General features: G+C 34.9%; 1 protein-coding gene across 6 annotated transcripts in view; it reads left to right on the forward strand.

Moving 5' to 3' along the window:
* Positions 1 to 26,631, forward strand: part of Lrfn5 (leucine rich repeat and fibronectin type III domain containing 5) — a 335,078-nt gene that overhangs the window by 130,229 nt on the left and 178,218 nt on the right. For all 6 annotated transcript variants that reach the window (XR_001780450.2, XM_017315056.2, XM_006515830.3 and 3 more), the window contains exon 2: positions 16,401 to 16,575. The gene's annotated coding sequence lies outside the window, so the exon portion shown is untranslated. The remainder of the gene's footprint in view (positions 1 to 16,400; positions 16,576 to 26,631) is intronic.

A 26,631-nucleotide genomic window follows, 5' to 3' on the forward strand; every position in this document is an offset into this window, starting at 1 on the left:
TCCCTCCCTCCCTCCCTCCCTCCCTCCCTCTTTCTTTCTTTCTTTCTTTCTTTCTTTCTTTCTTTCTTTCTTTCTTTCTTTCTTTCTTTCTTTCTTCCCTTTTCTTTTTTCCCTATAATCACTTGTGAGTTCACAACCTTGTGTAATTCGAGTCAGAGGATCCACCATCCTCTTCTGGTATCCATGAGTAGTGCTGCATGAGTTACAGGTACATTTAGGCAAACACTCTAACATGAAATGCAAATAAATAAAATCTCAAGTTAAAAGAGAGTTTACTGAAGGACTTAATATAAAAATTTTGAATTGTAGAAATCAAAGCATATAAAATTTATGACATTAAGTATGGTATTAATATTCATAAAATCTATTGTTCTTTTTGCCAAATATTCTGTGATAATGAATATCCTAGCTAATTAAACATTTCAGAAAAAAAGCTAATCTATTTAAAACTTTAAAAAATATGACAGGAGAAAATATTGTGATTTATCTCATGATATCACCATAATCGTGATACTACTACCAGACAAATTCATTATAGGAGTGACTTGGAGAGAACCTTCATCATAAAGAGCTTATGCAATAATATTGATGTAAAGTAGAATGCCCCAGTATTCACATAGATTTCTTGTGAAAAGATGAACATCTGTTTATCCAGATCTGGGTGGATGGAGACAGGAGGAACCCTGGAACTCAGTGGTTAGTCAGGCTAAGAGCCCATGACTCAAAAAAATTAACTAAATGACTACAGTAGGGAACCGCTGAGCCTTCCACTTGTGGATATGCATATGAACATAACTATACACATGTAAACACACATGATCCTACAGAAAAATAATTCTGTAGCTTATTGTGTCTTAAAAACCATGATCTGTCTGAGAAACAAAAGTCAGAAAATTTACCTTGGTGTTAAAGTAACTACAGAAAACAACTGATTGTTATGTCCTTCTGGAAGAGGAAAAGGCTTCAATACCAAAAAATCAGTCATGCAATATGGAGCATAGACAAACTAATAAAAAGAAGCACAGAAGTTTCTCAGGTGGTTCTAAAGAAAGAATTAAAATAAAAAAGAAACCACTATTATAAATACGCTCAGAGATCTGAATGTCAAAGGTATTTACCTAGACATTGTAGAAGTCACACACAGAAATAAAGCAAAGCAAAACAGAACACAGGACTCATGCTCAGTGGATTAGTAGTCCAAACAATTTAGTAAGAAACGGTTTTGACTGTCCATCCTTTCTATGGCTGTAAACATCAAGGAATTATTTTGGAGTTAAGAATAATATACTGAGGTAATGGGAGCTGGTGAGAAATCAGTGGGGTGAGAAGTTGCATAGTGCCTGTGTACTGCACTGTGGTACCCCATGTCCCCTAAGGAAACACCAGTACAAGCAAAACAGCACACTCCCCAGAGGATGCTTGTGAGCTGTTTGTACTATCAGAACTTCTTCTGGGACCTATGAGTGGCCTGGGGTGGGGGTGTAGGCAGGGCTGGTCAGTCTCCACCATCCGGCTTGGGCTCCAATGCCACCACCCTACCTCCGTGTTCACACTGTCCTACCAGTGATCAGAAGGACGTCCCATTGGGCTACATAGAAACACAGATAAAAGCCATTTAGATCCACAACTCAGTGTGTTATAATATTGACTTAAGCCATAATTCAATTCAGCCCTCGACTCAACTGGATTTTACTTTTACGTGGGGTCTAAAGTAGCCTTCTACCACACCGAGAGTTGGATAATTGTTTTCTTAACTCAAACAGGATATAATATATTTAAAATCTTTGTTATATTTGAATATTAAATTAAATAAAACTGACTTTAAGTGTTAAAAAAAAGAATAATATACTGTTATATATGTAGCTTTATGAGAACCAGACAGGTTAGAGCAGTGTTGAAGCCTGCCATTTCAAATACAGTGTTCTGTTAGTACCAAGGCTGCACGTCTGAAAACTATCAATTAATGGTTCATGGGATAATTAGTCCCTTATGCTTATTTCATATCCAGAATTTAAAAGCATCCCTTACATTTAGAGTTAAGGGTCTGAGTTTGAGCCTTTTTATCTTTTGCTGCATATTTCATTTTGACATTTTGTGCTCATCTATTAAAGCTGTGGGGACATTTTTCAATCTTAGGTTTGTGTCAGTCACAGATTCACAGACTTAATTAGCTGTGTTACTGATGTTCACTGTCAAGTAAAGTGCTAAAATGCTGAATAAGAAAAGGCTCAAGGATTGCAGGGTTACCATATAATGCAATAATGTAGGTGAGCATGCCTTCAAGTACTGCTTTGTATTCATATATAGCTCTGAATTCTTCTGTCATTACCTATAGCATTTTGAAAACTGACCTTATAGAGAATTACTGCAGTATGTCCTTTATAGATCCATTAACTCACCCATACCCCAATGGCCTCTGCCATGAGAATATTCTTTAACTGAATCACAAGTTTCATTTTAGAACCTATTTTTCTGTGTGAATGATCTTTCCTTTTATGATTCAATATGAGATTTTTTTTGTCTGCACTGAAAACCTTGTAATTTGCATTTTCAAGTTATGTGTAGTAAATATATGTGCTGGATGCCAAAAGGCATATAGTTTTATGCATGTTGTCCTTGGGTCTCAAAATGCTTCCATGACAATAGAATATCTAAAGCACATTGCATACCATTACAAGGTGATTTTTGTCTATGTTATAGGTGAGACAAAGTCATTATATTCATTTTATGCTGAAGCCTAAGTAACTTTGAACTAAAAATCCTCTTGCCTCAACCTTCTCTCTTCCTAGTTCACAGGTAAGTGCTCTCATGTTTAGGGATAATGGAACATTTGAAGTGAGGTATACCCCAACACTGGTAGAGCCCCAGCTAACACATACAAGGCCATTTCATCAAAGAAACATATCCTGCTAATATTTTAATTTTTCCTGTGTGCCTATATATATATATTAATCTACATAAACACATAAAGAGGGTATAGCTAACACACATTTAAATATATGTATATATGCATATTTTAAAATGGTATGTTGGAAGGGCCTCTCACTTCTACAGCTCCAGCTCTTCTCTGGTTTAAATTTGTTTTGAAATACCATGTAACACTTCTAATATATTGTTTGTGCTTCTTTATATTACACAAACCAATGTCAATTTTACATTTAATGGAAAGTGTTCCAAACTTCCAACCCATGGGGTCTTAGGGTATTTGTAACATCATTTCACTTCTATTCCTTTTAATCCATCAGATTTTAAATTTTCTATCAGTTACACAGCAGGGACAGTGTCATATTCAAACACATTGATATCTATCTATCCATGTATCCATGTATCCATCTATCTATCTATCTATCTATCTATCTATCTATCTATCTATCTATCTATCTATCTATCTATCTATCTATCTATCCATCCATCCATCCATCCATCCATCCATCCATCCATCCATCCATCCATCCAGCTATCTATCTATCTATCTATCTATCTATCTATCTATCTATCTATCTATCTATCTATCTATCTATCCATGTATCTATCTATCTATCCATGTATCTATCTATCTATCCATGTATCTATCTATCTATCTATCTATCTATCTATCTATCTATCTATCTATCTATCTATCTATCTATCTATTTATCTATCCATGTATCTATCTATCTATCTATCTATCTATCTATCTATCTATCTATCCATCCATCCATCATCCATCCATCCATCCATCCATCTATCTATCTATCTATCTATCTATCTATCTATCTATCTATCTATCCATGTATCTATCCATCTATCTATCTATCTATCTATCTATCTATCTATCTATCTATCTATCTATCTATCTATCTGCATTAAAGTATTCTACTTTTTAAGTATTTACTTAAGTTTTTATTCATCCTCACATATCATGTTATAATGTATCTGCTATATTTGTTTTGTTTATATATCTATATGCATGTTACCCAACCTGTATAGGAGTCACATAATAAAAAATTAAATAAATTTGTCAATGAAAAAGGCTGCATTTATTTGTTTCAGTAACTGACCAGGTTATGTACACTTTATTTTAGATATGATATGGAAAAGACAAAGTAATGACCTGCAACAATTTTTTTTGTTCTGTAATTTTTTAATTAGGTATTTTCTTCATTTACATTTCCAATGCTATCCCAAAAGTCCCCCATACCCCTCCACTCCTCTCCGCAACCCCACTCCCAATTCTGGGCACTGTCATTCCTTTGTACTGAGGCAAATAAAGTTTGCAAGACCAATGGGTCTCTCTTTCCACTGGTGGCTGAGTAGGCCATCTTCTGATACTTATGCAGCTAGAGACACAAGCTCCGGGGCGGGGGGGGGGGGAGGTAACTGGTTAGTTCATATTGTTGTTCCACCTATAGGGTTGCAGATCCTTTTAGCTCCTTGGGTACTTTCTCTAGCTCCTCCATTGTGGGCCCTGTGATCCATCCAATAGCTGACTGTGAGCATCCACTTCTGTGTTTGCTAGGCCCCGGCATAACCTCACAAGAGACAGATATATCAGGGTCATTTCAAAAAAATCTTGCTAGTGTATGCAATGATGTCAGCGTATGGAGGCTGATTATGGGATGGAAACCTATGTATGGTGGTCTCTAGATGGTCCATCCTTTCGTCTCAGCTCTAAACTTTGTCTCTGTAACTCCTTCCATGGGTGTTTGGTTCCCAATTCTAAAAAGGGGCAAAATTTCTACAGTTTGCTCTTTGTTCTTCTTGAGTTTTATGTGTTTTGCAACTTGTATCTTGGGTATTCTAAGTTTCTGGGCTAATATCCACTTATCAGTGAGTACATATCATGTGAGTTCTTTTGTGATTGGGTTACCTCACTCAGGATGATGCCTTCCAGGTCCATCTATTTGCCTAGGAATTTCATAAATTTATTCTTTTTAATAGCTGAGTAGTACTCCATTGTGTAAATGTACCACATTTTCAGTATCCATTCCTCTGTTGAGGGGCATCTGGGTTCTTTCTAGATTCTGGCTATTGCAAATAAGGGTGCTACGAACATAGTGAAGCATGTGTCCTTCTTACAGGTTGGAACATCTTCTGGATATATGCCCAGGAGAGATATGGCAGGACCCTCCGGTAGTACTATGTCGAATTTTCTGAGGAATCACAAGACTGATTTCCAGAATTGTTGTCCAAGCTTGCAATCCCACCAACAATGGAGGAGTTTTCCTCTTTCTCTATATCTATGACAGCATCTTCTGTCACCTGAATTTTTTATCTTAGCCATTCTGACTGGTGTGAGGTGGAATCTCAGGGTTGTTTTGTTTTGTATTTACCTGATGAGTAAGGATGCTGAACATTTTTTGCAGGTGCTTCTCTGCCATTCAGTATTCCTCAGGTGAGAATTCTTTGTTTAGCTCTGAGCCCCATTTTTTAATGAGGTTATTTGATTTTCTGGAGTCTACCTTCTTTACTTCTTTATGTATATCGGATATTAGTCCCCTATCTGATTTAGGATAGGTAAAGATCCTTTCCCAATCTGTTTGTGTCCATTTTGTCTGATTGATGGTGTCATTGGCTTACAGAAGCTTTGCAATTTTATGAGCTCCCATTTGTTGATTCTCGATCTTACAGCACAAGCCATTGCTGTTCTATTCAGGAATTAATCCCCTGTGCACATATCTTTGAGGGTTTTCCCCACTTTCTCCTCTATAAGTTTCAGTGTCTATGATTTTAAGTGGAGTTCTTTATCCACTTAGATTTGACCTTAGTACAAGGAGATAGGAATGGATCGATATGCATTCTTCTACATGAAAACAACCAGTTGTGCCAGCACCAATTGTTGAAAATGCTGTCTTTCTTCCACTGGATGGTTTTAGCTCCTTTGTCGAAGATCAAGTGACCATAGGTGTGTGGGTTCATTTCTGGGTCTTCAATTCTATTCCATTGGTCTACTTGTCTATCACTATACCAGTACCATGCAGTTTTTATCACAATTGCTCTGTAGTAAAGCTTTAGATCAGGGATGGTGATTCCACCAGAGGTTATTTTATCCTCGAGAAGAGTTTTTGCTATCCTAGGTTTTTTGTTATTCCAGATGAATTTGCAGATTGCTCTTTCTAATTCGTTGAAGAATTGAGTTGGAATTTTGATGGGGATTTCATTGAATCTGTAGATCGCTAATGGCAAGATAGCCATTTTTACAATGTTGATCCTGCCAAACCAAGAGCATGGGAGATCTTTCCATCTTCTGAGATCTTCTTTAATTTCTTTCTTCAGAGACTTGAAGTTCTTATCATACAGATCTATCACTTCCTTAGTTAGAGTCACGCCAAGATATTTTATATTATTTGTGACAATTGAGAAGGGTGTTTTTTTCCCTAATTTCTTTCTCAGCCTGTTTATTCTTTGTGTAGAAAAAGGCCATTGACTTGTTTGAGTTAATTTTGTAACTTGCTACTTCACCGAAGCTGTTTATCAGTTTTCGGAATTCTCTGGTGGAATTTTTAGGGTCACTTATATATACTATCTTATCATCTGCAAAAAGTGATATTTTGACTTCCTCTTTTCCAATTTCTATCCCCTTCATCTCCTTTTGTTGTCTAATTGCTCTGGCTAGGACTTCAAGTACAATGTTGAATAGGTATGGAGAGAGTGGACAACCTTGTCTAGTCCCTGATTTTAGTGGGATTGCTTCAAGCTTCTCACCATTTACTTTGATATTGGCTACTGGTTTGCTGTAGATTGCTTTTATCATGTTTAGGTATGGGCCTTGAATTCCTGATCTTTACAAGACTTTAATCATGAATGGGTGTTGGATCTTGTTGAATGCTTTTTCCGCATCTAACGAGATGATCATGTGGTTTTTGTCTTTGAGTTTGTTTATATAATGGATTACATTGATGGATTTCCATATATTAAACCATCCCTGCATCCCTGGAATAAAACCTACTTGGTCAGGATGGATGATTGCTTTAATGTGTTCTTGGATTCGGTTAGCGAGAATTTTATTGAGGATTTTTGCATCTATATTCATAAGGGAAATTTGTCTGAAGTTATCTATCTTTGTTGGATCTTTCTGTGGTTTAGGTATCAGAGTAATTGTGGCTTTATAGAATGAGTTGGGTAGAGTTCCCTCTACTTCTATTTTGTGGAATAGTTTGTGCAGAACTGGAACTAGATCTTCTTTGAAGGTCTGGTAGAACTCTGCACTAAACCCATCTGGTCCTGGCTTTTTTTTTTTTTTTTTTTTTTGGCTGGGAGACTATTAATGACTGCTTCCATTACTTCAGGGGATATGGGACTGTTTAGATTGTTAAAATGATCCTGATTTAACTTTGGTACCTGGTATCTGTCTAGAAATTTGTCCATTTCGTTCAGGTTTTCCAGTTTTGTTGAGTACAGCCTTTTGTAGAAGGATCTGATGGTATTTTGGATTTCTTCAGGATCTGTTGTTATGTCTCCATTTTAATTTCTGATTTTGTTAATTAGGATGTTGTCCCTGTGCCCTCTAGTGAGTCTAGCTAAGGGTTTATCGCTCTTGTTGATTTTCTCACAGAACCAACTCCTCGTTTGGTTAATTCTTTGAATAATTCTTCTTGTTTCCACTTGGTTGATTTCACCCCAGAGTTTGATTATTTCCTGCAGTCTACTCCTCTTGGGTGAATTTTCTTCCTTTTTTTCTAGAGCTTTTAGATGTGTTGTCAAGCAGCTAGTGTGTGCTTTTTCCAGTTTCTTTTTGGAGGCACTCGGAGCTATGAGTTTCCCTCTTAGAAATGCTTTCATTGTGTCCCATAGGTTTGGGTATGTGGCTTCATTTTCATTAAACTCTAAAAAGTCTTTAATTTCTTTCTTTATTCCTTCCTTGACCAAGGTGTCATTGAGAAGAGTGTTGTTCAGTTTCCACGTGAATTTTGGCTTTCCATTATTTATGTTGTTATTAAAGATCAGCCTTAGTCCATGGTGGTCTGATAGGATGCATGGGACAATTTTAATATTTTTGTATCTGTTGAGGCTGGTTTTGTGACCAATTATATGGTCAATTTTGGAAAAGGTCGCATGAGGTGCTGAGAAGAAGGTAAATCCTTTTGTTTTAGGATAAAATGTTCTGTAGATATCTGTCAGATCCATTTGTTTCATAACTTCTGTTAGTTTCACTGTGTCCCTGTTTAGTTTCTCTTTCCATGATCTGTCCATTGATGAAAGTGGTGTGTTGAAGTCTCACACTATTATTGTGTGAGGTGCAATGTGTGCTTTGAGCTTTACAAATATGTCTTTAATGAATGTGGCTGCCCTTGCATTTGGAGCATAGATATTCAGGATTGAGAGTTCCTCTTGGAAGATTTTACCTTTGATGAGTATGAAGTGCCCCTCCTTGTCTTTTTTGAAAACTTTGGGTTGGAAGTCGATTTTATTCGATATTAGAATGGCTACTCCAACTTGTTTCTTCAGAGTGTTTGCTCAGAAAATTTTTTTCCAGCCTTTCATTCTGAGGTAGTGTCTGTCTTTTTCCCTGAGATGGGTTTCCTGTAAGCAGCAAAAGTTTGGGTGCTTGTTGTGTAGCCAGTCTGTTAGTCTATGTCTTTTTATTGGGGAATTGAGTCCATTGATATTAGGAGATATTGAGGAAAAGTAATTGTTGCTTCCTATTATTTTTGTTCTTAGTGTTTGCATTCTATTCTTGTGTTTGTCTTCTTTTAGGTTTGTTGAAGGATTACTTTCTTGCTTTTTCTAGAATGCGGTTTCCATCATTGTATTGGTTTTTTTGTTTGTTTGTTTGTTTGTTTTGTTTGTTTGTTTGTTTTTTTCTGTTTTCTTTTCTGTTTTTATCCTTTAAAGGGCTGGATTCATGGAAAGATAATGTGTGGATTTGGTTTTGTTTTGGAATACTTTGGTTTCTCTATCTATGGTAATTGAAAGTTTGGCTGTGTATAGTAGCCTGGGCTGGCATTTGTGTTCTCTAAGTGTCCGTATAATATCTGTCCAGAATCTTCTCTCTTTCATAGTTTCTGGTGAAAAATCTGGTGTAAATTCTGATAGGCCTGCCTTTATATGTTACTTGACATTTTCCCTTACTGCTTTTAATATTCTATCTTTATTCAGTGCATTTGTTGTTCTGATTATTATGTGTTTGGAGGAATTTCTTTTCTGGTACGGTGTATTTGGAGTTCTGTAGGCTTCTTGTATGTTCATGGAAATCTCTTTCTTTACGTTTGGGAAGTTTTCTTCTACAATTTTTTGAAGATATTTGCTGGCCTTTTAAGTTGAAAATCTTCATTCTCATCTACTCCTATTATCTGTAGGTTTGGTCTTCTCATTATGTCCTCGATTTCCTGGATGTTTTGAGTTTGGATCTTTTTGCATTTTTCATTTTCTTTGATTGTTGTGTCCATGTTTTTTATGGAATCTTCTACACCTGAGATTCTCTCTTCCATCTCTTGTATTCTGTTGTTGGTTCCAGATTTCTTTCCTAGGTTTTCTATCTCCAGTGTTGCCTCACTTTGGGTTTTCTTTATTGTGTCTACTTCCCGTTTTATGTCTAGTATGGTTTTGTTCATTTCCATCACCTGTTTGGATGTATTTTCCTGTTTTTCTTTAAGGACTTCTACCTGTTTGGTTGTGTTTTCCTGCTTTTCTTTAAGGACTTATAACTCTTTAGCAGTGTTCTGTATTTCTTTAAGTGAATTATTAAAGTCCTTCTTGATGTCCTCTACCATCATCATGAGATATGCTTTTAAATCCAGGTCTAGCTTTTCAGGTGTTTTAGGGTGCCCAGGACTGGCTGAGGTGTGAGTGCTGGGTTCTGATGATGGTGAGTGGACTTGGTTTCTGTTAGTAATATTCTTGTGTTTGCCTTTCGCCATTTGATAATCTCTGGAGTTAGTTGTTATAGTTGTCTCTGGTTAGAGCTTGTTCCTCAGGTGATTCTGTTAGCCTCTATCAGCAGACCTGGGAGATTAGCTCTCTCCTGAGTTTCAGTGGTTAGAGTACTCTCTACAGGCAAGTTCTCCTCTTGCAGGGAAGGTGCACAGATATCTGGTGTTTGGACCTGCCTCCTGGGAGAAGATGAAGGCCAGAAACAGGACCTTTCCCAGAAGCTTTGAGTTTCTGTAGTCCACACTCTCACCTGCCTTGTCCTGCAACTCTTAAATGTCCTTTAATTCTTTTAAATAAAATAATCAAACTGAAGTCTGAAGATGTTGCCCCTTATGATTCTTTGGGTGCTCTCTGAGGTGACCATTAAGCAGATTTTTTTATGCAGTTCAAAACAATATTTCAAAGATTGTCATAGAATCCAAACTTACTTTCTTCTTAAATCCTGTCTATTATAATTAACATAAAAATGAGATGCTCAGAATTTACTTTTGTGCAATGAATATTAATAAGCAAGTGAAACATTCAGTTCCTATTCTTCACATTAAAAATTGATGTATTTCCCATAAATATGTATATGTATTAGAAGTTAGAAGTAAAATTCATAATATAATATACATGCTTTGACATTCTCCTTACATATTTTCCTTGAAATTAATATTACTGTGCTTATGGTTTCTTCATAAGATAATCTCTGTTGTCATTGGAAAAAGGTGATTCTGTGTGGTGAGAGAGAAGAGAAAAGGGATAAAACATAAGAGGGATGTGATAGGGAGATGCAGGTCAGAAAGAGAATGACCTTCTTCACTTCCCCGGGGATAAGATGACTTTAAGTGAAATTAAACTTGAGGGCTAATAATGTGATTTCATAATATTTAGCTTGAAACAAAGTTTATGTCTATGTAGAAAAATAAATGAAACTTTAAGAAGCCTTAACTAATTACCTTTAAAATATAAGGTTATAATTTGCAGCATTTTAAAACTATTTGTTTCTTTTGATTCTGATCACTTGTTCAACATTAGTTATGTGAATCAAAATACTTAACTCAATAGAAATTTTTTGTCCCTTATGTTACATGCATTTGTTTCTTAAATTTACAGATACTATATAGTGTGACAATAGCTTTTACTCCAAATAGCTTACTTTCAGAAACTGATCTTTTGGCAGACTTTGCAAGTTACTGATATACCTTAACATTATTTAAAACTATGTACTCTATGGACTAACCAGGCTAATATTCATCTGGTTTAGATTTTACCTGCCTTTATGAAAACATCACCATTCTTCATATGTTATATACTTCCCATGTAAACAGATTCTTCAAACTGAACATATAGCTCTCTAAAACTATGTACTCTTCTAAGCTCTTAATCCAGAATGAGTGTGTCTTTGTGTGTGTGTGTGTGTGTGTGATATGTGTATGTTGTGTGTTTGTGTGAACGTATAATATGTTAGATAAATACAACACCATCTACTAAGCGGCAACCTATCGATGTAGCCTGATAACATAAGTACACACAATTCTAAGTGCAGTTCAGACTCAATAGGATTCATTGAAGTAGATTCTTCCCTTATAAACTAATTAAAGCATTGATTAAGACAATATTCCTTTTTTCATTCTTTTACCAAAATGTGTGTGTGTGTGTGTGTGTGTGTTTGTGCTGTTCAAAATATCTAGAGCAAAACCTTTTGTTAGGGACATATAAAAGACAAAGACATAGGGATTTCTAATTTGGTCTTACTCTTGCTTTGAAATACTCCAACAGGAAAAACTTTCCCTTTTTCTCCCTTTCATTGTGGCATGTGCACAATGTAGTGCACAGAGATTTCATAATTAAAATCCAATTATGGTGATAGATTTTGTTTCTTCATTAACTTAACACTTACTTTAATAGTGCTTTATGTCTAGCTTTTATTATTTTGGACTACCGTGAAATTTAGTGAATGAATTATGAAACTGATGCTGAGCAGTCATCACCTATTGTGGTCCTCTGATCTCAGTCTTTCAGGTTGTCCAGTAGGTTACTGAGCAAAACCATCACCAAGTTACTCCAAGAGTTGTTCACAGAAAATTAAAAACATAGCAATGTAATTTTTAGGTCACCAAGATTTATGTCTTATTGAACCACTAAACCCTTGCTGTTCAAGGGAAGGGATGATTAGTTGTGCTAATTTTGAGTGTGACATTTACATAAGTGGTGAGGGCTCCAGTAGGGCATTAAATTATTTGTCATATGATCTTGGATGTGGGCTATTATTTGTAAATGCTTTCCAGCAGCTAGTGCTTTTTGCTGTGCTTTTATCCCAATGACACAAGATTATTTCCATTTTTAATCAGTATCTCTAATTTAATTTTAAAGTACCTAGGTTTAGCAGTGTTTATGCTGAGAAAGTATGTTTTAATAATAGTGTTTATGCAAATCTTTATGTTTTTTTTTTTTTGCTTGTGAAACTATTTCAAATGAAATACTTTTCCTTTCTCTCTTCTGACACAGGGTCTTTCTGTATTGCTCTTTAAACTACGACAACTTATTTAGTGCATGCTGGCTGTAAAAACATAGAAACCCTTTTATTTTGCTTTCTCATGAAGTGCTGGTATTTTAAATACAAACAATTATCTGAGGATACACTTTTGGAATTATTAAACCAAACTCTTGTGTTTTGAATAGACCTCTAAAGATAATAGCTATATTATGTAAACTATACCTTTATGATTTTTAAATAAGAATTGAAAGATAGTGGAATGAACGTCTCTCAGTTGGTCTTATTTTTAAACAGCTAAATTGGTTTAACATGTAAAATAAGTAACATGATGAGTAAATGCTCATGGTTTAGTTATGATAAAGGCACTTACCTTTGGGATGGGCATAGAGAAATGACTTCCATGTTAATTATAAGACCTATGTTCTTTGTGCTGGCATCATGATTGTTCAAATTTTGTGAATTTAAAGAAGGAGATAGTAAAGAGTATATCATTGTTGCCCTTAGAGATTGCAAAGATGTCCTTTGCTTTTAATAGATTAAACTTACAAAGTTTTAAGAAAGAAAGCAGTGTCATTGTGTGCCCTCCAAGGAACATTCTCATATTCATGATACCATGACATAAACATTTGTTTCAGCGATGATCAACAATGAGAGTGTGAATTTGGCAGTAAGAGGGACAAGATATGGGAAGACAAGGTTTATAATGATGTAAATATATTTCCACAATTTTTAATTGACTCAGTGTGAATTTCATACCATGAACCCTAATTCTACTCATTTCCAAGTCCTTTCATATCGACCTCCATCCTCCTAACTTTCCTCCTAAAATAAAATAAAATAAAATAAAATAAAATAAAATAAAACATCTGGCCATGGAATCTGAGATGTGTTATGTGGTGACATAGAGTATTCCCCTTTGTTCAAACAATTTTACTTGCAAATATTCATTGCCATGAGCAATTGGTCTGGTTCAAGGCCTCTGAGTTCTGTTACACCATCATTACTGAATCCTCACCAATGCTTTGAGTCATACATAGAGATATTGCAGCTTTGGTTCCCACGGCCTACGTCTACATATGCTCTAGTAGCTCGTAGGTGGGGTAAATGTTGGGGTGAGCCAGCTCAGATACCTGGATCTTGGCCTAAGTGGCATTTGAGTTGGTTAGCCCACCAGCCCTCTCAAACCCATGCTATTAGGACCAGCTCTCCAGAGGCTTCAGCGGTTGAAGGGGCTGGGCTAGCTCAGTTTGAGCTTCTGACATCAGTATGGCTTTAGAAGGCAGCCCAGACCATAGATGCATACATGACCTTTGGTGGTAAACAGGATGGAGTACGGATATTCACATAAACTCCTACTGCAATTAGACCACAGACATAGACACAGTCCTTGGTGGCAGCACATGCCAGTCATCAACATGGCCTCTAGTAGCAGTACAGAAGTCTCACATCAGGCAGTTGTTCACCTCTGTTGAGTCTCCAGCTCTTCCTTTCATAACAGAGTACAAATTGCTCTGCATCTCTTTCTCTTCTGGGCAACACCATTTGACAGCACAGAGACCTTTGCTATGTAAATATATTTTAATTAAATTAAAAGAATAAAAATAAAATGTGAATGAATGGTTTTAACTATTATTTTATGGTGAATCCAGTTTTAGAGCCTCACTGTTATGAATAATAAAACTTGAGTCAGTCTGCTCTTTCAGAGAACTGATGTCTACTTGGTGATGATGTTTTAGATTCAACATAAAGGAAGTGATACTCAGCTTAGAAACATGTGTCCTTTGGTTGGTGGTTTAGTCCAAGGGAGCTCTGGGAGTACTGGTTAGTTCATATTGTTGCTCCTCCTATGGGGCTGAAAACCCCTTCAGCTCCTTGGGTCCCTTCTCTAGCTCCTCCATTGGGGATCCTGTGTTCAGTCCATGGGATGGGAAGGGAGTTTTTTGGAGGGGAAATGAGGAAAGGGGAAAACATTTGAAAACTTGAAATGTAAATAAGGGAAATATGTAATAAAAATAAGAAATATGTGTCCTAATAATTTCTAATGCTTTTAACAAGCTCTCTGAGCTCTTTCATAGTTTATTATTGGTATTCAATATAATTGCTAGAAAGGAACCATATTACTTGAGAATACATGAGTATAATAGGTGTCTAATTTTAAGCCTGTGAAGTAGTCACAGCAACAGCAGCTTGGAATTAAAACTAGGTGATCAGAATTCATTATAAGATATTTAATTTCAGCACACTCTCAAGAAATAATGAAAAACTTTCTATTATAGTGTAGTAAAGTGAGTATCACAAGCACAGACTTAATTAGCTCACTTTAGTACTGCACTGAACTGTATAGGTGAATGAATGTTACTGTAGAATATATGTGAGCTTTGCATTATGACATAGAAACATGTGATGCTATTAACTTAATAATAAAGCTAATGTTTTTACAGATCACATTTTGGCAGTGAAGAATACTTACTGCTTATCTAGAAGAATGGGTTTAGTTCTAGGCACTCACATCACATGATTAACATCTGCCTGTAATTCTATTTCTCAGGGATCTAGCATCTTTCTGTCTCCATTGGGAAATGCACATGGATAGTGCACATAAAATTGCAGTTGAAACCTCAAGCATATAAATAAATCAGACATATCAGACATATAATAAATCATAATCGGTAGCTTCATCTAAAATTGGAGGATATCATTGTTTTAAAACAATGATGAATTTGGAATAATATCTATAGAATTGAACAGCCATATCTTGAGGAAAGAAGGCAGATGTGAGACAGAGAGAGAGAGAGAGAGAGAGAGAGAGAGATGCAGGGCACCCTTGTCGTGCTCTAATAACTGAATAGACTCATCCAGGGCCCTACCTTCTGATAATCCATAGCAGTTTCTGGGTATATAACTGTGGGCATTGACACTTATATATATATATATATATATATATATATATATATATATATATATATTCTGGACAGAATACATTCAAACTAAATGACTAATGACTACCCTTTAATAGTTTAATGGAATCTTTATATAATGCTCTGTAAGGCATCTTATGGAGGAAGCAGGTTCTACATGACAGCATTGTTTTTATTACTGAATATATGACCTTGCAAGGTTGGTTGGATTTTCTGCATGTATTTTATATACTGGTCATAGAAGAATATGCAACAACCTAATACACTTCTTGCAGTGATTATTTGGAAGATATGAGGTAACATGGTTTTTTATCTGTGGCACTTAGTAAATTCTTAATAAAATATGTTGCAAAAAAGAAAATGAGGAGTAGGACACTTCCTGTATTGTACATCCTTTGAGAAAATAGACACTTGTTGCCTTTCAGTAAATACTCCCTGTGGATTAAGATAACAATCTGAAGCATTTGTAGCAGTTGCTACAGAGAAACACTATATGATACAATGACAGAACACAAACTTTATTTTGTTGTAAACCATGTGTTTACTAAAGAAAGCTATGGTCAGAACTTCAGGGACATGGTCAATCAGTGTGGTAAACCTTTTATTTCTAATGTTTATGAATGCATTTACAAACGTATGAAATGTGTGCACATTAAATTTAATATTTAACATAAATTAAGCATTTTGTTCTTGAAGTCCAGACAGGCCTCTGTATTGAAGGCTTTCCTGGCCTTCAATATATAATATAGATTATTGTGTATATTTTAGATTACACCTACAAACATGTAGATATGCTCATTGCTATATCTTATGTTCTGTGTGTGTGTACCTGGTACAAAGCAAGCCATAATTAAAGATGCTGTGAGTTATGAAACTATTGTGTGCTTTATGATCATTTAAGATGCCAATGACTTTGAGAGAAGGACACACCTTCCAATAAATTAAAAGTAGAGTGTTGGCATATTTATTGGAATGAGAACCTATTGCACATTTCCATTAGCAAGCTTTTTATGCAAATAGATTTGAGTGTTAATTAGTGAACATCATAATATGGGTTGGAATTGAACAGGCAATCAACAGCCATAATTTCAATGACTTTAAAATCAGGTTTTGATGCCATTTCTTTGTTCTGCTTGCCTCCTCTGAAGAGCTCCTGTATCCATTCAGCCGGGTATTGAGAAGATATGTAGTAGCTGACAACCTTCTGTCTGACAGCACTCTCAGAACCAGCATTGGAAATGCGTTCACCCTGCCGGTCTTCTGCAGCAGCCAGGCCACGTGCTGACTCCTTCACGGTAGTAAGGAACTCTCCAGGCTTCAGAAGTAAGTTGCACATGTTCAGTTTCATCATTGCCCCTAAGTTTAATGACACTTTTTGCAAGTTAAGTGGAAGTTTTGCAAATTGATAGGCTGAATTAAGTCAGAATTTTTCATTATTGTTTCAAACTTTTGTTCCATTTCTTATCTTTGGGTTCATTCACTATTCTTGGGGATGAAAAGTCTACTTGTTTTTACATTGATACCATAAATCGTTATGAAATGTTCTGGTTTGTTTTCATGCTCATGATTTGCAAGCATTGCAAGATACATTTGCAACCTTGTGGCTTGTGCAAGGTAAAGGCTAAAAGGATAATTTTGTGATTACATGAATAGATACAGAATGGATATGTATTATGCCAAACTTGTTTTAGCTAGTTATGAAAACTGAAGGCTATAGGTAGAGAAATGAGTTGCTCTTATAAAGAATACCTTGCATTATTGGATAGCTTATGAAATGGAACAGTCTGATTTTATTCAGAGTTTATGACAGACTATGAAGATATACATTAGAAAAAATTAAAAAAATGGCAATCACATGTAGGAAAAATGAATCATATATAGAAGGTTTGGAAAAATACAAAACACAATATACTGTATATAACAACCCCCAAAATCTTGCTATTGAGGTTTTGTCTACGATCTTCTTAAGTTCTAGTAAGACAGGTAAGTGTATTGTTTCCTTGACTATGTTTATAGGATTCAGAATTTAGAAATTTTTCTCCTGGAAAAATAAATATTTTATTAATAATTGATTTGGTGTATTTCAAATATTATGGTTTTACTGGAAGTATGTTCTATGTCTTTCAAATACACACACACACCCACACACACACACACATAGACAAATACACACACATCTATCTATGTCTAAGAAAATATGTGTGAACACACACATATGTGTGTATCTTCTATCAGAGACACTTGTGATTGTTTTATCGATTGTAATTGTATCCAATGTACATACTCAGAAAATATCTGTGGGTTTATTTTTATAAACTGCAAAGGTTTGGCTTAAGTTCAACAGCATATTGTTTGTGTTTAGTAAGTGAAATTATCCTTAAGGGAGAAGCTTCATAAGCATAGTTCAATTTAGTAGCCAATGTTAAGAGTGGAGCTTCTTCCACTTCTGTCTCTCTGTCTGTCTGCCTGCCTATCTTTTATTTTTCTTTTCCTTTTTTTTTTCTAGTTTTAAACAGGGAATAATGTTAGGGTGAAAGTCCTGGACTGAAATAATTACCTTGAAAATAACGAAAGTAAATGCCTTCCTAGTTAGAAGCTAATTTCAAACTATTCCTTGGAAAGTCATAGCATATCACTAGTGTTTCTCTTTTGAACAAGTATAATGGTTTGTACTGGATCTTGAGAATAATATAGAAAATGGAGAAATAAAAAAAAATTAAAAAAATAAAAGAAAACTGGAATCCTTCCTCCAACTCAGATGCTTCAGGGAAGCTAAGGTGACTAACCACTATTGTTTTATTTTTCTATATCATTTTAGTTTTTGGCAGGAAAAAGCATACTTTCTTACATTTCACCTCTTTCTAACTTATGTTTTGAAAGAAAAACTGTTCAGGAAACAAAAAGTTATACATAATCATGTCTGAATAGAAAATGTTCTCATATATACACATTGTGTGAGTTCATGCATATGCATGTTAAACTGTCTTGTGAATACATAATAGAAAGAAGATCTCCATAATTTATTGTTCTCTCTAAACATTAAGAATGTTTTAATAACAAATAATATTTAAGTTATCCTGCACAAACTACATATTTAAGATTTATAAATTATTTCTTATAATATGATTGATGCTACTATGCTTATGTGATATATTGTGCTGAATATTTCCTTTTAGTGGAGCTATTTAATAAGAAGTAGCACCGTGCAATGCCTAGTACTTATTAATAGTTAATTAATTTTATACTTTTAAACATTTTTATGAGACTATAAGCAACAAGCTCAACCAGATCAATGTGATTTTTACATTTTATATATTTACATACATGAACTTAGAATATACAATCCATATACACCTATAAAACATGAATCATCAATAGAAGAATAACTTGACTGGGAAAGCTTACCTTACTATAAGAAGCGGGTATAAACTAGATTTAGTAATTCCCAAATGAAGATCAGAGTAAGAACATGCTAAATTATGCATTTCTCAGTACAAAAAGAAGAAATTAAAAAAAAAACTTTGAAAATATTCTCAAATAAAGCCAACCAAAAACATTGTGTTCAGTACATATCTTGAAATCCACCTTCACTAAGACGCAACTGATTACCTAAGTGCTTTGCATTTAATAGGTTTCAGACGAATCTTTGTTACTTTCTAAATAAATCCCTTTTATATCTTTGGCTGCATTTGGAAGGCACTGATGCGATCTTGCTATTAGCAAACATGTCTAGAAATATGGTGTCAAACTCCTGAGGGAAGAGGCGGGTAGACAAGGCCACTCATTAACATAAGGCATCAGCACAGAAGCACCACCAAACTGACAGCAACAGAGAATTCCATTAGGTAAATCATGTTTCCTCTTGTATTTGACAAATGTCTCCTCTCACCTCATCTGCTTAGATTTATCTGCAAAAACAAGACCCTGTTTTTGCTTTTCTGAAGCAGGTACAAAAGAATATAAATCAAAATTCTCATTAAACGACAATCACACACTTGTAGAGGAATAAGGATAACACAGTAGAAAAGGACCTACTGCAGAGTAAAAAGGAATTGAAAAGTAAAAATTGTCATGTGGCTTAAGTGTGTGAAATAGCATCATCTAAGACAATGAAGATAGATTAATTGGAAATTGAATTTGTCTGGCTTTCAGAGATAGATTTCAACCTTATACGGCTGTAAATGAGCTGATGTGTTGTCCTTTTGAGATAAAAATCCCAGAAGCTTGAGTGATGATACAGTCTTCCAAAAGCTCGTAAGGGCTGAGGACAGAAATGCATTTGGCTTAGCTGGCTGATCTTGATGGAAAGTCTGTTGTCTGTGCTTCTGGTTTGTGTTGGCTTGCAGAACTTCTAGTGCAGTATTTCCTACAGAGCAGTGCCCTGTCCAGAGGTCTGCACAGATGCTCTCTGCCTTTGTAGCTAGTGATTACTTTACATATAGAGCTAGGAGAAATTAATGCTCTGTGAGAAGCACTCTCAGCAATGGGCTTTCGGTGAGAATAAGTAATCTGCATTGTTAGGTATTGGCTTGAAAATAAATCAGGACAAGCCAATTTATAGTAATTCAATTTTTTGGCTATCTTGGTTAACCTGATGAGGACCCTTTTCCTGTAGTTAGCCACCATCTATCAGTGAAGGCAACTGTGGAGTGTCGTCAGATTAAAATATTACAGGTAAATGGTTGCATCTCTCATCAACATTAAACAGATTTTGGTGGGCATTACATCAAGAAAAATCTGGGCAGTCTATCTAAAGGCTACTTTTAGTGAAAATCAATGACTTACTGTGGGAAGAAATTCAGAATAAAAGAATATAGTGCTATACCTCCAACAAAACTTCCAGTGATTTCTAAATTAACAGACTAAGTAACAGAATTATCAGCTGAGAAGATTAGGAATATAAGAAAATTTGGACACTTGATTTTGAAGTATGAAGTTAAATTGCATACTTGACTATAGTGATTGAGTTTGGACACAAACATATTTCTAGATTTCTTAAAGTGATGGTAATGAAAGATGATGAAATAAAAGAATGCAGCTGGAAGGCTGACATGTGGGCTATGTTCAGGCTCTTGGCCAGTGATCACCTCCTTTGTCACTGTTGAACACATACTGTCTGGCTCTGACATTGGATGGTGGTAATTGGTATCCATGTCTAATTTATCTCAAGATTGACTTGGCATAAAAATAAGTCTCCATGATGAGCTTGACATCCCCAAGGCAGGAACATTGGCTTAGGCTATAGAGTGAGGACTCTGTTGGTTTCGACTCATCTGTTTCTTGCTAGGTGGTATTTTTCTCCTAATTCCAGGCAAGCTTAAATCTGTGATAAGAACCCAGGTTTTCCTTTGATAATTTGCACATAGATAGAGACTGCTATGATAAGTTTTGAAGCCTTAACATATTGTTTAATATGTAAAACAAATAACATTTTTATATCAACTTACTTATTTATGACTTGAGTATAGAGTTTCATTAAAATAAATGAGCACCTCTTAGTTTATTTCAGTGCTTTCCATGGTAATGATACGAACACAGAAATAATCCACAATTTAAAGGCCTGACTTTATTATTTATGAAGTGAAAGAAAGATAAATATTAACATAACAAGGACTTTCTGTATCAAAAGAGGACTTGTAACAGTATTCACAACTGACGTGTGAAATTTTAATAGAAAGTTTTTGTATTATCAGGTTTATATTGTTAGGTCTCTCCAATATGACTTATATCTATGTTTAAACAAAACAGTAGACTTTTCCAACCCTAACCCATGTTTATTAAAGATTGATTCTGTGTGATATGTACACTTTTTATTTCATTTTATTTATTTATTTTTTTATTACGTATTTTCTTCAATTACACTTCCAATGCTATCCCAAAAGTCCCCCCCCACACTCCCCTACCCACCCATTCCCATTTTTTGGCCCTGGCGTTCCCCTGTACTGGGGCATATAAAGTTTGCCTGATGGGCCTCTCTTTCCAGTGATGGCCGACTAGGTCATCTTTTGATACATATGCAGCTAGAGTGAGTGTGTGCTCTGGCCTTGATAAGCTCTTTATATCATCAGACAGAAATGCTTCCATGAGGAAAATGGAATAAAAGAAAAAGTCATCAGATATAGTGATGCCATCAGGATATCAACAGGCATCTACGTTGTTGCATGGCAGGTTTTGGTTCTCTAGCTATCACAACACATATTTTTATTGAAAGAATAAAGAAATTGTTTAGAATGTTTAGTGTGCTTGAGGAATGCTTTTAGATTGAAAATACTAACTTCTGACTATTGAGGAACAAAATTCAGAAATTCAGTTATACAAGGGTATTTATGTTACATATTTTATAAAGCCTCAGGAAGAAACTGAAGATTGATGAAGGTAATACAGAAGGAAGTGTCATGTAAGAATCATCAACTACATCTTATTTGTTTAATTTGTTCTGATACTTTCATTCTAATTCATTTCAAAACATGATATCCATGATAACTAAGTAGGACTCTCTGTTCTTGTATTTTTTTAAAATCTCAAAAATTGTTTGCTGTGTAAACTCCTATGTTTTGTATAAATAAGAAAATGCAGATTTTTAACCCTAGAAATGATGTTCTTTTCTCTGCCAACTCCATCAATCAGTACATGAAAAACATAGTTATTTTGGTTCATATGAAGGATATGACATTTTTTTTGACAAACCCACAGAAAAGTCACCAAAAGAATCAATATTTAAATAAAATGTAAATATTTAATAGTTTTCAGACAAAATATTGATGAGGAAAACAGCAAATAAATATCAGTTTTACTATAGAAAGTATACCACCCTTCAACAGGTAGATGTACATGGTAGTAGGATACATATTTAAGATGAAATAATAAACTATACAGGAGAAATAATTAAAGCTGCCACTTGAGATACTAAAAAAGAAAGTGATCATCATGTTAAATAAATAGGTTAGGCTGACCAGAGAAAAACAAATACCATGGGATCTCACTGATATTTGGAATCCATGAATTAATAGAAGTCAGAGAAGAGGGAAATTGAATGAGAAAAGCTTGAGGCCAATCATCAAAAGAAGGTAATGCAAATGTTAATCATTACCTGCTAGGTTTCCATTACATAGGAGGAAGTAACTATGGTTTGCTACTACATGACAACTGCACATCAGAAGCTTATTGGCATTTCAGAGACTAGTGTTCTAAGTTTGAAAGTTTTCATTCCAGAGAAATGACAAATACTCATGGCAATTGATGCACACATAATAAATTGAACATTATGAAATCTCTTAGTAGAAACACTATAAGGAATATAATTTATACGTATTTTTTTATGTTTCTATGCATTGGTAAAAACAAATGGTTAGGGTCATGAGATCACTCTCCAGGTAAAGGTACTTAGATTTCAAACCTAGTGACTTAAACCAGATTCCACATTGGAAAGTGGGAGACATATTCTGAAAGCTGTACTCTGATCCTTTGGTGTACCATATGTCTTACGTTCATAAACACATATCATGTACACAATGAGCAAAGATAATAATAATATATTAAATGGTTTTTAAAGGAGAACAATTGTAATGACACAGAATAAGATATAAATAACACATTAATGGAAAACACTGTTCAAAAGGAGAATACTATAGTACTGGAATCTTTATGAGAAACTTTACAGATTTTTATCTTGTTAGTACTAAATCCATTGTTATATAGGCTGTGGACATACAAGCTTTTCACCATAATGTTAATTATAAATTAATCATTTTGGAATTTCTAAATCAACAGATACTTGCTAAAATTTAAAAGTATTTTTAGGTGTAGAAATAGTATTCCCTGTGATTATATGCATATCATATGAACACAAATATTTAAATGACTGCATTTTGTGCTTGAATAGTTGTAAACACTGGAGCTTAAAAGAAAATTCATACAAAAGAAACCTAAAGGCACTATCAGTGCTTCCATAGTTCTACTGTTGAGCTTGGTTTGTTGCACACAGTAAAAACAAACAAACAAACAAACAAACAAAAACAAAAAAAAACCTTTGTAGTATTTGAAATATTATATATATATATATATATATATATACTTTATTAGGTAGAAAACTTTTTGACATTACATTAGTCATCAATTTACTTAACTGTTAGTAATACTGAAATCTTTGTGTGGATTGGTTTTTCTCTCACATTTAATTCTGGGTGCAATTTTGACCTAGTTGTAACATTAGGTTCCTTTTTTTCTTAAGGTATCATGGGAAATTGTTGAAAATATATATTTTTCATTTTAAACTCCTTGTGGATATGGTTGGTCCTAGATATCCTTCTTAATAAATAGCTGCTGTCTTAATTTTAATAATAAACTGTTATTACACACCAAAATCTCATATTTAGAAATTTCCCACACATATCATATATACAAGTTGGTAAGTCACAGGTAACACACAAGACAATTTCACTGCCACCCACTGACACTAGTCACAAAATATATGGTGAGGAGAAAAGGACTACAGGCCATAGATTTTTCCCATCCCACAATGGCTCATACATAGTTTAGGTGGGGTACAGTGGGCCTTGTGACATTGTTTCCTCATGTTACAAATCTCCAGGAATCTTTTGCTATATGGTGATGGGTAACCATGCTCCTCTCCAGTGCTCCAGGTAGTCTGAGATAATGTTGCCCAGTACTCTAGTGCTCTTTATTCATAACTTACTTTTACCAATGTCTGTATCTAACAGTACTCCTGAGTCTTATCTGGTGTAGATATCTGGGCATTTGGCCCAGTAAGCTAGTAAGGCTGTTTACATTTCTCTGCCACTGAGACAACTATCATTTTTGTTTATAGCACTGATATATTATTAATTAATTTTCCATAAGTATTATGAAATATTTTAATGGATAATTCAATGAAATTGGTGGTCCTCTTTGTTATACAGAGTCATTTTCTAAGAGCACCCCATGCTGCAGAAAGATAGCCAAGATTTTTTAAAGTGTCTATTTACTATGGAAAAACTGTCAATTGTGTCTTTTGTGTACTTTGTTTTTAGTGTACGCATGTGTGTGCAAGTGTGTAAAAATGCTTTTGTATGCACACATGATTTTGTGAATTAATTGACCTGACACAGAAAAATGTATTTTGCAAAACAGTGACTATTCTAAACTTTATTTATATCAATTGTATAAAATAGAAGTAAAATTAGATTTACAGTATAGAGCAGATCTATTTTATTGTTAACACTACAGTAACTGGTAGGTTCATATTGTTCTTCGAAGAGTACATTCTTTTCTAATTAAACTGAAATTTATATTCTGACACACACATTTTTCATATATGTTTAAATATATCCTGATTCGTTATTTTATTTCTTTGTTCTTTTTCTTTATCATATAGCGTGCAGCAACTGTAGCAATTTGAGTTGTCATGTAAATTTCAATAGGTTATGAAGTAAAAAAATCAGTACCTACCTTTTGTTCATCTTCAGCATTGTTCAAATAATGCTTCAGTTTGGGAAAGGCTCTTGTATTATTTTTAAAGTAGTAAAGACTTCTATAGTTTTCCACAGGTCTTACAGTAAACCCTATCTCCTGTTATTGACATTCCTTTTGTACTGGGTCATAAGTGAAGATGGTGTTTTCTGACTGGACTTAGAAAACAAAAGTACATTTTGAAACAGTTTCTGACAAGCTATGCTGCCTCTTTGTTGTTATGTCTCCTAAACAGCTCCACCAAGTCATTAGTAGCTCCAATAATTTCTAGCTTAAAAACGGTGAAATCACAAATAATGAAACATCATGTGGTATCCCATTAATGTGTAGAGTCTTACAGTTTATGTTCCAGTTAAAACACATTTAAGTGAAATGTAATTTTATGTGCAATATATATGATAACATTGTTCCATGGAATATCATTATTACCTATTGACTAGGAGCTCTACAAAACTGGTCAACATAAATAAGCTGCCTCGTGATCCAAACCACACATTTTCTATCACTTTCTTTTTTGTTAATAATTCATTAAATTAATTTATTAATTTGAATTTATTATGTAGGTCTACCTGGCCTGGAATTCACTATGAATCCCAAATATATCTAAAACACATTATAATTCTTTATGCCTTGTTTAAATTTTCTAGTTTTGTTTCAATGCTGCAATTGAAACTATGGCTTCCCACCTACTAGGTGCTAACTCTGAACTTCTTCCTGTGACATTAAAAGTATGGCTTCTTGTGTTTTGACATCATTCATTGTTTGTGTAAGTGAACTGTTGCTAAGAATTAATAGTATTCTTACCATTACCCACATTGTCCCCTGAGTCATCTTTTACATAATGAACATTGTAGGGTAACTATTTCAGTTATCAGCTTTCAGTTTTAATGGATCTAATTTTGGAATGCAGCTACCATGAAACTGTTTCTATGTACGTAAAAGCGTACTTCTTTCCAACTTCTTTGCAGCTGATCTTAAACTGGCCTGACAGAAATTCATGAGATGTACTCTTAGGAAAAAATATCATCGGCTGTAAAGTAACTTAGGATATAAAATTTCTCTTAATAGACTTTTTCTCAAATCATGACCCTACTATGTTCTTCAGGAAGGGGATTTTTGGATCAATAAATATGAACTTGTAATAGCTTAAAATAAAATGATCCATTTTCTTTCTAGTCTAAATCTACAAGGAAATAAAAGTTAATTAATTAAATAATTAATTCACTTTACATCCTGTTGGCAACATCCCAGTCCCACTCTCCTATCCTTCTTTTCCCAATAACCCCTCCCCTTCTCCTTAGAGAAGGGGAACCCTGTCCCCTGAGTACCAACCTGCCCTGGTATATCAAGTCTCTTCCGGACTAGGTGCATCCTCCCAGTGAGTGGAAAGGGCTCCAAAGGCAGGCAGCAGATTTTGAGTCAGAGACACCTACGACTCCAATTGTTGGAATATCCAAAGGGAGACCAAGCTGCACATCTGCTATATATGTGTACTGGGTCTAGGTTCAGGCCATGAATGCTCTTTGGTTAGTGGTTCAGTCTCTGTGAGCCTATGGGTCCAGGTTTGTTGGTTCTGTATGCTTTTCGGTGGTGTTCTTGACACCTCTGGCTCCCTTAATCCTTCCCCCCAACTCTTTCAGAAGACAATCCGAGCTTTCCCTAATGTTGGGATGTGCATCTCTGAATCTAGCTCTGTCAGCTTCTGAATGAAGCCTCTCAGGTGACAATCCTGTTAGGCTCCTGTTCGAAACATAGCAGAGTATTAGTAAGTAGTACCTCCTGTGGGATGAGTCCTAATTTAGGCCAGTCATTAAATGACCATTCCTTCAAACTCTGCTCCATCTATATCTCTGTACATATTGCAAACCCCACAGTATTGACATACAAACAGACAAGATGATGAATGAAACG

This window comes from Mus musculus, chromosome 12 (genome assembly GCF_000001635.26).
Source record: "Mus musculus strain C57BL/6J chromosome 12, GRCm38.p6 C57BL/6J".
NCBI lineage: Eukaryota > Metazoa > Chordata > Mammalia > Rodentia > Muridae > Mus > Mus musculus.